The 12,264-nt window shown below is 47.3% G+C and overlaps 1 protein-coding gene across 6 annotated transcripts in view; it reads right to left on the bottom strand.

Moving 5' to 3' along the window:
* Window positions 1-12,264, bottom strand: part of LOC119952875 (cAMP-specific 3',5'-cyclic phosphodiesterase 4C-like) — a 392,881-nt gene that overhangs the window by 174,323 nt on the left and 206,294 nt on the right. The gene's annotated exons all lie outside the window — the stretch shown is intronic.

The raw sequence follows: 12,264 nt of genomic DNA, 5'->3' as shown, positions 1-12,264 counted from the left end.
TATTGGTGCTTATATTGATGAACTGCGAGACATCCTAAAGAGAATGGATGAAGTGGAGAAGAGAATCCCGTCAGTCTATAGGGCAGTCTCTTCACTGGGGCTCATCTTCAGTCTTTGGAAATCCTGCTGCACGGTTTGTCGAACATCCTGGTTGACTCGGGGAGATGGGGCTGGAGAAGAAGTATCTGTGCGGCCGGTCTCCTGAGGGGAGCCAGGGTCACTTCCCGGCTGAATTTGAGAGCTGGCTGGGCATTTCGGGTTCAATGGAGCACATTGTATCCGGCCTTCAAGGCCTGGGGTCGGTCGGAGACCCCGACTACAAGCCTTACTTTGTCTTGTTCTTGGTGTTGGTCAAGATGAGTTGGAGGCGGCCGGTTACAACGCGTCGCCTCCACCCGTCAGAGTCTATGTGTCTTTTTGCCGGGTCTTCAGGCCGATAACATGGTGGAGGTGCAGGGGCTTTGGTAAATCCCCGGATGGAGTCTGGATGATGCTTAACGATCCTGTCTTTGCTGTGACCTGTCCAAGCTCCATGGATGGTTACATTATCCTGCAGTTTTAATTTCGTTTTCAGAGCTGGATAGCTGCAGTGATATCCAGAAGGTGTATTAGAGTCTCTCTCTGTAACCTAAAGATTGTAAATCGATTCTGGTGATTTAAAACTAATAACAGTGACTTTAACCTGATGTGCTTCTGGTAAAAGGTGTTTAAGTCTTATGGATGTTAAAAGGAAAGCTTAATGGATTACTTACTGTTGTATTCTTTGGGGGTTGTATTTGAATTAATGGTTGCTAAGATGTTCACTGTATGTTTTGGAAACGTTAACTTCAGTTCATAGAATAAACATTGTTTTGCTTTAAAAAATACTTTTCCGTTTCTGCTGTACCACACATGTGGAGTGGGCTGTGTGCTCCCCATACCACAATTTATTTAAAGTTGTGGGTAAGGTGAACTCCATGATACACTTTGGGGTTCTCTAAACCCTGGCCCATAACACTACCAAACCCCAGACATTAGCCGGCATATTAACATAAACAAATGACAAAAAGGAATCAGGAATCACCCATAGTCACCATTAACACATACAGCCCCCCTCCCCCGACCCTCCCAATGCCCCCCCCTTGTGTTCAATGTAATCCAATTCTTGAAAGTGCACAATGAATAACACCCATGAATTGCAGTACCCCTCCATCGTTCCCCTCAGTTCAAATTTGACCTTCTCAAGCCCATACATCGCTCCCAGCTCCTTCACTCCTGCAAACCGACCCCCAAGAAACAAATCTTTTAGTGTCCTAATTCCTTTCTCCTCCCATCTCCGAAAATTTCCATCCCACTTCCCTGGCTCAAATCTATGGTTCCGCCGAATCGACATTTCCCTTGACCCTTCCCCCAACCCGAAGTGCTGCCGAAACTGCCTCCAAATTCTCAACTAAGCTATTATTACCGGACTCCCTGAGTATTTCCCCGGGGCCATCAGGAGTGGCGCTGTTGCTAGTGCTTTCAATCCCGACCCCCTGCACAAACTCTGCTCCATTCTGATTCATTGGGCGTCAATCTCTCTGACCCAGCTCCGCACCTTCTCCACATTCATCACCCAGTAGTAATACAGGTTCAGAAGACCCAAACCTCCTGCCTGCCTTCCCCTTTGTAGCTGCACCTTTCTAACTCTGGCCACCTTTCCTCCCCATATGAACAAAGTAATCATCCCTTCAATTTCTCTAAAAAATGCCTTTGGCAGGAAAATCAGCAGGCATTGGAAAATAAATAGGAATCGCAGCAGCATATTCATTTTAACCGCCTGTACCCAACCCGCCAGTGACCGAGGGAGACCATCCCACCTTGCCAGATCAGCTATCACCTTCTCCACCAAACTAGAAATGTTGTGCCTATGGTGCCTCCCCCCCCCCCCCCCCCCCCCAATCAATCCCAAGCAACCTGCATCCCCAGGTATCTAAAGTGAGTCCCTGCCCTACGGAATGGCAGCACCCCCACTCCTCCCCCCCCCCCCCCCCCCCCCCCCTCTGGCCGAGACACCACTGAATATTCACTCTTGTGTAGATTTAATTTGAACCCCGAGAAAGACCCAAACACCTGAAGCAACTCCAGTATTCCCCCGATTGACACATTCGGTTCCGGCACGTATAATAACAAGTCATCGACCTAGTTTCGTTTTTATATATTGTTGTATATGTGCTGTAATCCTTGCTTTTACACTGAGTGAGTTCTGTTTTTTTAGGTACCCTTCACTTTGTTTACAGAGAAGACGAATGGCGTCACGGCAAGGTGGCGGGTAGGTGGTTTGGTGTACATGTGGTTAGTATGGGTTTTTTTTTAGATTAATTTATGAGGTGTGGGCATTGCAGGTTAGGCAAGCATTTATTGCCCATCCATAGTTGCCCTTCAGGAGCTGGTGGTGTGCTGCCTTCTTGAAGTGCTGCAGTCCCTGAGGTGTAAGTACACCCACTGCGGTTAGGGAGGGAGTTTCACAATTTTGACCTAGCGACAGTGAAGGAACAGTGATATATTTCCAAGTCGGGGTGGTGAGTGACTTGGAGCAGAACCTGCTGCTCTTGTCCCTCTAGATGGTAGTGGTCGTGGGTTTGGAAGGTGCTGTCTGAGGAACCTTGGTGAGTCCCTGTAGTGCATCCTGTAGATGGTACACAAGGCAGCCACTGTCCATCGGTGGTGGAGAGTTTGAATGTTTGTTGAAGGAGGAGCAATCAAGGAGGCTGCTTTGTCCTGGATGATGTCGAGCTTCTTGAGTGTTGTTGGAGCTGCACTCATCCAGACAAGTGGGGAGTATTGCATTACACCCCTGACTTGGAATGGTGGACAGGCTTTTGGGGGGGGGGGGGGGGGGGGGGGGGTCAGGGAGTGAGTTAGTTGCCATAGGATTCCCAGCTTTTGACCTGTCCTGGTAGCCACAGTATTAATATGGCTAATCCAGTTCAGTTTCTGATCAATGGATGTTGATTGTGTGGGATTCAGCGATGGTAATGCCATTGAATGTCAAGAACGATGTCAGATGCTCTCTTGGAGGAGATGGTCATTGCCTGGCACGTGTGTGTGTGGAACCTGCCACTTGTCAGCCCAAGCCTGGATATTGTCCAGGTTTTGCTGCATTTGGACATGGACTGCGTCATTATCTGAGGAGTCACTTGCAAATATCCCCACTTCTGACCTCATGATGGAAGCAACATCATTAATGAAGCAGGTGAAGATGGTGGGCCTGGGACACTTCCCTGAGGAACTCCTGCAGTGATGTCTTGGAGCTGAAGATGATTGACTTCCAACCACCACAACCATCTTCTTTTGTGCCAGGTATGACTCCAAGCAGCGGAGAGTTTTCCCATTGACTCTGGTTTTGCTAGGACTCCTTGATGCCATTCTCGGTCAAATGCTGCCTTGATGTCAAGGCAGTCACTCTCACCTCACCTCTGGTCTTGTAGGTCTTCATTATGTGTGGGGAAAGTACCCGTTAGAACTATTTGTGTTGTGTTTTTCTTCTATACTTTCGATTTTGGGGGATTATGGAATCCTTGCATGTCTCCTATGAAAATGCAGACTGACTCTGTATCCTGGAGAGGGCTGTGTTCCTTTGTGTTCTCTTTTATGGTCGGTGCCTCTGATGTTGTTGGAGTCGGGGAAATGTGTATTGGTGCACACTCAGGCGTGGTTGGTTAATCCTCGGGTATCTAGTCCTTCTTGGGTTGGCCTATAGTCCTCTTTCAGTTGGAGGTTAGACTGGGTGAAAGAGTACAGTGCCCTCCTCCAGGTGGTTTTATATAGTTAAGTTGCAATAGTCCCAGGTGACCATCGGCTGCTTTCCCCTTTGATTTGGGAGATTTGTTGCCTTTTGTGGCCATATGTAAACTATCCTCTTCGAACTAATGCCTTTGTGAATTTTTTCCGCATTTCTTTTCTTTGGTTTTGGTTAAGGAATCATTAACTGGCTCCTACAAAGTTACAGGCAGGTCTCATATCCCAGTGAAAGATGTTATAGTGAGTCATTGGTGCCCCTGGTATAATTGGCATTGGGGGAAGTGTGTTTTAGTGTACCTCAAACGTGGCTCAGAGATCATGGGCTGGATTCTCCGTTTCAGGGACTATGTCCCCATGTCATTGTGAAAACTGTGGTCTATTAAGCCAGAAAAACTGGCGTCAAAAGGCCACAGATTCACAGCCGCGCAGGGTCTTGGAGGGAGCCATTGTGAGGCTCACAGCTCATGCTGCAGATACAGTCTCCCACACTTCCAGGTTAGAGGCCGAGCGTGCACATAGCAGTGGTCTCCAGCGGCCGTGCCGTGCTCCATGGCGGACTCAGACCGTGGACCGCGGAAAAAGTGCCCCTGATCGGCCATGCCCCTGACCAGACTGCTTTCAATATAACGGCCCAGTCCCGTATGAGGCCCCCCTTTGCCCTCCGATCGGCCCGTCCCCGACTATAGCGGTCGTGGACGGAGTCCACAGCCGCCACACGAGTATCCCAAACGGCAGGACCATGAGTGGTCCACGCCGTCGGGAATTCGGCTGGTCAGGGGCAGTGAATAACAGGCCGTGCCTCTGGCAATGGCCTCCGGTGGTGGATACGGTGCGCGGAATACTTCCCGAGTTCGCCGCTTCTCGGGGGGTGGAGAATCGCCAAACCGGCGCCGGTCCCAATTCCATAGATGAAACTGAATTCTCGGCCCCGGCACCGAACGTGATTTTGGCGTCGGTGGGTGGAGAATCCAGACCCCTGTCTCAATGTTATTGTGGGTTGTATGTGAGGGGGTGTTTCTTATTCTGCTGGCTGGCAGAGAGTTGTACTCCTCCTCGAGATACCCTGCTGATGGGTTTCTTGATGATTCTTCTTGTCCGTGTTGGTGGGGTTTCCTTCTTGGAGAGTGGTTTGAGCATTTTGGTGCCTCTGATACACTTTTAAAAAATAAATTAAGAGTACCCAATCAATTTTTTCCTATTAAGTGGTAATTTAGCATGGCCAATCCACCTATCCTGCACATCTTTGGGTTGTGGGGGTGAAACCCACGCAAACACGGGGGGAATGTGCAAACTCCTCACGGACAGTGACCCAGAGCCGGGATTCGAACCTGGGATCTTGGTGCCGTGAGGCAGTAGTGCTAACCACCATGCTGCCCTGTCTCTGATACACTTGAATATGTGTGCCACTTTATCACATTTCCATGGATTTATCCTCCTCTCTCTCATTATCTCGTTGATCCATTCACCGTCTTTTCTGGTATAAACGGAGGCACCGAGTTTAATGATGAGTTGAACTAACTGTGTTGATGTTCTCCAGTCCATTTCTGTATTTATATACACTGGAACATTAATACTGAACTGTACCAGTTTTTAAAAAAATATTTTCATTGAACTTTTAACATTTCATATCCAAAACTTTACAAAGCTAAACAAAACTAACACATGCATTAACCCCGGAACAAATTCCATCCAGCAACTCTAACAATCCCCCCCGAATGAAAATATGATACAAACAACCCCCCCACACATTGGGACTGCGATGCCTCCATAGCCAAATATCCCACCGATGTGCTGATTGGGATCCCCGATGAGGAATAGCCATTTGATGAAGTATCGGAGTGGGTAGGTGTGGGAATGAACATTTGCACCATCCTTTCATCTCAACTGAGCTCTGCTTCTGACATAGTTGAGATTTTATTCTCAAACATGGTTTAATCGAATTTATATATTATTTACTTCACGCCAAAACATATTTTGTTCCAGCTCTGCTTTCGCCCAGCAGATTTCACTCAATACAGTGCTCACTGCCAACTTTCCACATGGGACATATGCCATGTTAGGTCTGATAATCCAGACTCTCTACAATCCTGTTAAAGCTGCACTCCCTTATCCCAGCCACAGATCTCAGTCAGTGTCTCTTCTTGTTCATGTGAAGGATATCAGAACGAAAGAACTTTGACTACCGCAGCTGGGTCAAGGGTTAAATGCGGAGTAAAGCTCTCTCCACACTGCCCTCATCAAACACTCCCAGGACAGGTATGGCATGGGGTTAGATACAGAGTAAAGCTCTCTCTATACTGTCCCCATCAAACACTCTCAGGACAGGTACAGCACGGGGTTAGATACAGAGTAAAGCTCCCTCTACACTGTCCCCATCAAACATTCCCAGGACAGGTACAGCACAGGGTTATATGCAGAATAAATCTCCCTCTACATTGTCCCCATCAAACACTCCCAGGACAGGTACAGCATGGGGTTAGATACAGAGTAAAATTCCCTCTACAGTACTCCATCAAACACTCCCTGGACAGATGCAGCAGGGGTTAAATACAGAGTAAAGTTCTCTCTACACTGCCCTCATCAAACACTCCCAGGACTGGTACAGCATGGGGTTAGATACAGAGTAAAGCTCCCTCTACACTGTCCCCATCAAACACTCCCAGGACAGGTACAGCACGGGGTTAGACAGAGAGTAAAGCTCCCTCTACACTGTCCCTTCAAACACTCCCAGGATGGGTACAGTATGTTGTTAGATACAAAGTAAAGCTCCCTCTGCACTATCCTGTTAATGTGTCTCAGCCCCAATCCCAGAACTATGTTCCTTGCTACACCAGTGATATTGCTCCTCTGCCCTTCACAAATGTTTTGTGAAATCAGTGACAGTGAAGTTTGAGCAGAATTTATACCAGTATAATTACCAGTATTGACATTGGACACTATCTAAAGACCTTGAACAGGATGATATGTTCCATATTGTTTAATTTTAATCAGCTCTCAGCTCCTGAATGTGCCAACTTACATTGGCGTCAACTTCCCTCTTGTTCCTTTCACAGGCAGGGAGCTTCAACAGGGTACTTGACCGAGAGTTCTGAATAACACAGTGCAAGCCTCTCTCCAGTTAATGTCCATACAAACCCCCTAGTAAAGAGCACTGGAGGAGATTGGATAATGATATTAGGGGTATGGAGTTTAAGCGGGTAAATAGAGCTGATGTGCGGATGGGGTATGTTCTAACTCAGGGGTGGGCAAACTACGGCCCGCCAAAGGTATTTCTGCGGCCCACCAAGTCATTAAAAAAAAAAAAAAATTTTTTTTTAAATATAATTTTTTTTTTTAAATTTTGTTTTAAGGTTAATGGGGGGGGGGCTGTTGGGTTGCTTACTGGTATAGGGTGGATACGTTGACTTGAGTAGGGTGATCATTGCTCGGCACAACGTCGAGGGCCGAAGGGCCTGTTCTGTGCTGTACTGTTCTATGTTCTATATGAGGCGCCCAGAATCATAACCGGGTGAAGTAATTATTTTACTTAATATACTATGCGGCCCTTTGTGAATTGTGAATTTCTGAATGTGGCCCTTGCACGGAAAAGTTTGCCCACCCCTGTTCTAACTGAAGGGCAGAAGAGCCTCAAGGTGCTGAATGGCCTTCTCTTCCTGTGGATGGCAATCCGAAGTTGGAACGCGGATTTTTTAACTCGAGTCAGAGGCCCTGGGATCAAGCCCCACTACAGAGGTTTGAGCCACCAGACCGACACTCCTAGTGTCAGTAATGAGGGAGTGCCACTCTGTCCGAGGTGCCATCTTTCCAGACGACGCTTCCATCTATCCTCTCGAGTGGATGTAAAGGATCCTATGGCTCTATCTGCTTCAAACAAGGACCGGGGAATTCTCCCCGCTTCTGGGACAACCAAAAGCACCTAAACTGATCACCCGGTGATCATCCAGATTAGCGCTGTTTGTGGAATCTTGCTGTGCACACATTGATTGCCACATTTACTATGTTACAGCAGCAACGGCATTTGAAGTTATTCTGTTGTCTGTAATTCTGGTGTCTGTAAATCATTGCAAGTCGCCCTGAGCTTGTCCTTTTATTACTTTTGTCTCAATAAATAAATTATTCCTCACAGAACGACAAATAACTTCACTTGGTCAGGACTCTGCGATCGCTGTCTAAATTATCTAAAGATAAAGTATTCATAAAGAGAGGAAACAATCCTCAGACTTTTACATCTGTGTTTTAGCTCAATGTAAACGCCAGACTCGACTGTGACAGTCGGGAATTAAACAAAATTGTCTCTTTGTGTGGCTGGGAAGCATTGAATTGATGGAAGGCAAGACTCCCAAACTATTTTTATATTTTAAAATAATTGTTTGCTTCATGCTAGCCAAAAAACATCCACATTCTCCCTCTACTTGATTCCAGTCCTGTTCCACTAGCACCGACTGCTTCCCAGGGGAATTGGTTGCACAGGACCTGGACCCTTCTCTGTCCCATGCTGGGTATAAGTCACTAATCCACAAAGGCAGTGTGGTAATCTGAATCGAAGACTATGCCAGTCGGAAAATAGGCCCCATCACTAAAAATAACATCCCCCCCCTTGATATAGCTCAGTTTCCTTTGAGAGGGCAGGTGGTTCTGAACCTAATCCCAGGAAAAAAATAAACGTTTTCTGGATTCGACCATCGGATGTGGGTGGCCCTGCCAAGGCCAGTATGTATTGCCATTCCCAATTGTCCTTGAGAAAGTGCTGGTGGTACTCTGTGAGCCCAGTGGTGGTGTCAGAGTCACGGGTGTGGGGCCGGTGCAGGATAAATATTGGACTGGAGGGCATGTCATTGTGGGCGGCAATATGCGACAACCATAGGTTTGCGCTGTTGGGGCTGGATACGAGGTTCCGGGGGTGGCGAGAGGGTGTCGGATATAAACAAGGAATTAATGGAGAAGGAAGGTGCTCCGATGGAGGAGATTAAGCGCAAGTGGGATGAGGAGCTGGGAGGGGAGACGTGACGTGGGCGGAGGCCTTGTGAAAGGTGACCGCGTCCCCGTCGTGTGCGAGGCTAAGCCTCATCCGATTTAAAGTGGTGCAATGGCCCAAATGATGGTGGCGAGGATAAGCAGGTTCTTTGTGGTGGTGGGAGACAGATGTGGGCAGTGTGTGGTGTGGGAGGGCAGCCAATCAAGTCCAGATGTTATGGGCGTGTCCAAGACCGGAGGGTCTCTGGATGAGATTGTCAGATATTATGTCCGAGGTTCCGGGTGTGGGGCTGGCCCTCAGTCCGGAGGTGGCGATATTTGGGATGTCAGAAAATCTGGGAGTCTGAATGTGGGGAGAGAGGCAATGTATTGGCCAATGTATTGGAGCTGCTGAAGGGGTGAGGGTGAGCGACTTGGCAGAATGCCTGAGGTTGGAAAAAGTCAAGTTCGCTACGTGGGGTCGATAGAGGAGTTCACCCAGAGGTGGAAACCGTTCATTGATTTCTTCAAGAATGATTGAGGGTCAGCAAGGGGTTGTTTAGGTTGATGTGTTTCTCGTCTGATGTTTTGTGTATATATGTAAAAAGCCTTTAATAAAAATAGTTTAAAAAAAAGGATAAGTGCTGGTGAATCACTTTCTTGAATACACAGTGTCAGGTTAGATGGATTGGCCATGCTAAATTGCCCCTTAGTGCCCAGAGGTTAGGTGGGGTTACTGGGTTGCAGGGGTGGAGTGGGTCTAGGTAGATGGCTCTTTTGGAGGGTGGGTGCAGACTCAATGGTCCAAATGCCCTCCTTCTGCACTGTAAGGATTCGATGATTCTATGATGGATTTTTTTTCAAACACTCCGCACACAGATCAGCCACAATCTCATTGAATGGTTGAACAGGCTCAAAGAGATAAACAGCACATTTGTGATTCTATTTTCCTCTGTTCCCAGTCCATATGTGGGAGCTTGACATGTATAAAATTGGCCACTGCATTTCAACAGTGACTACACTTCAAAAGAAAATGATTGAATTGGCTGATGGAATCAAACAGCATGTTCCTTCGATTGTTTGTAATAGGCAGAGTACAAGCTGTAATCAACCAGCCCACAATTATAAAACCCTATGTTATGTGCAATTCCACAACTGGGCAGCACTTGCTGAACAACCCTTAGTGCGCTAATAGCTACACTAAAAACAATTTAAGACAATCAGTCAAGCTCGTAACATGACTTATTTACATTTACTATTTTTATCCTTCTAGGTGGTAGAGGTTGCAGGTTTGAGAAAGTTCAATTTCATGCACTAGTTATGGTCAAACACCACCACGCTGATAAACAAACTCTGGACTAGAACAGTTTGGATTTCAACAGAAAGTGACCTGGTATCCCAGTGACCAAACTCAAGGAAAATCAATTCTCGTCAGAAACAAATGGACTCACAGCCCAAAACATCTATTACCAGCAAAATGCAGCTATCAAAATCATTCTCTCAGGTTTTTCAAGAAGATTGATCACAGTGGTCATTGTAGCAGCACAGAATGGGAACACCACCACCTCCCATGTCATGCACCATTCTGACTTGGAACTATATCACCATCCCTTCATCATCTCTGGGTGGAACCCTCGGACACTCTGGGTGTTATCAGATGTCAGCGTTTCAGTATGAAGGCAGATCATCACCTGGGCAGGCAGGGTTAATATCAACTCGGGTTCCTGCTCCTGATCCCAATCAGCACAGGGTGTGTTAATATACAATATAGAGTGTTATACCCAGTAACACAATGTGTTATTATACAATGTATAGTGTTATTTTTTCTTTAATTTAGTGTACCCAATTAATTTTTTTTCCAATTGAGGGGCAATTTAGCATGTTCAATCCACCTACCTTGCACATCTTTGGGTTGTGGGGGCGAAACCAATGCAAACACGGGGAGAATGTGCAAACTCCATACAGACAGTGACCCAGAGCCGGGATCGAACCTGGGACCTCGGCGCCGTGAGGCAACAGGGCTAACCCACTGCGCCACCATGCTGCCCCTACAATATATAGTGTTATATCCAGTAACACAGTATTATATAATATATACAGTGTTATATCCAGTAACACACAGTGTTATTATATATGTGTTACATCCATTAAGTCCGGTCCCGGGTCATTGTCTGTATGGAGTTTGCACATTCCTCCCGTGTCTACATGGGTTTCACCCCCACAACCCAAAGATGTGCAGGTTAGGTGAAATGGCCACGCTAAATTGCCCCTTAATTGGAAAAAAAGTAATTGGGTACTCTAAATTTATTTTAATAATAATAATCTTTATTGTCACAAGTAGGCTTACATCAATACTGTAATGAAGTTACTGTGAAACATCCCTAGTTGGCACATTCCGGCACCTGTTCGGGTACACAGACTCTGCACCAACAGTGACCCAAGCCAGGAATCGAACCTGGGACCCTGGAGTTGTGAAGCAACAGTGCTACCCACTGTGCTACCGTGCCGCCCAAGAGTTATACCCATTAATACAGTAGATATAGTGTTGTACCCAGTAACATACTGTGTTATATCACATGTACAATGGTGCACTTGGAATATAGTGTTCAATTCTGGTCACTAAACTACCAGAAGGATGTGGAGGCTTTGGAGAGAGTACAGAAGAGATTTGCCAGGATGTTGCCTGGTATAGAGGGCATATGAGGAGAGATTGGATAAACTTGGTTTGCTCTCGCTGAAACAACGGACAAAGTTTAGAGGGGATGTGCAAGGTAAGTTTATTACACAGAGGGTAGTGGGTGCCTGGAACTCGCTGCCAGAGGAGGTGGTGGAAGCAGGTACTATGGTGACGTTTAAGAGGCGTTTTGACAAATACATGAATAGGATGGGAATAGGGGGCAGCAGGGTAGCATGGTGGTTAGCATAAATGCTTCACAGCTCCAGGGTCCCAGGTTCGATTCCCGGCTGGGTCACTGTCTGTGTGGAGTCTGCACGTCCTCCCCCTGTGTGCGTGGGTTTCCTCCGGGTGCTCCGGTTTCCTCCCACAGTCCAAAGATGTGCGGGTTAGGTGGATTGGCCATGCTAAATTGCCCGTAGTGTCCTACTAAAAGTAAGGTTAAAGGGGGGATTGTTGGGTTACGGGTATAGGGTGGATGAGTAGGGTGATCATTGTTCGGCACAACATTGAGGGCCGAAGGGCCTGTTCTGTGCTGTACTGTTCTATGTTCTAGAGGGCTACCGGATGTGTAGAAGGTTTTAGATTAGACGGGTAGCCTGGCCAGCGCAGGCTTGGAGGGCCCAGGCACCTTGACACTGCCAGCCCAGCACCCTGGCAGTTCCCCCTGCCAGCCTGGCAGTGCCACCTGGGCACCCTAGCTGGACAGCTAGTTTGTGATGCAGAACAAGGCCAGCAGCATGGGTTCAATCCCTGTACCGGCTGAGCTTATTCATGTAGACCCCACCATCTCAACCTTGCCACTTGCCTGAGGTGTGGTGATCCTCCGGTTAAATCACCACCAGCTCTCCCCCTCAAAGCCTGTGGTCATCTGG

Source organism: Scyliorhinus canicula, chromosome 18 (assembly GCF_902713615.1).
Source record: "Scyliorhinus canicula chromosome 18, sScyCan1.1, whole genome shotgun sequence".
NCBI classification, from domain to species: Eukaryota; Metazoa; Chordata; class Chondrichthyes; order Carcharhiniformes; family Scyliorhinidae; genus Scyliorhinus; species Scyliorhinus canicula.
This window is presented reverse-complemented; position numbering and strand designations above follow the sequence as displayed.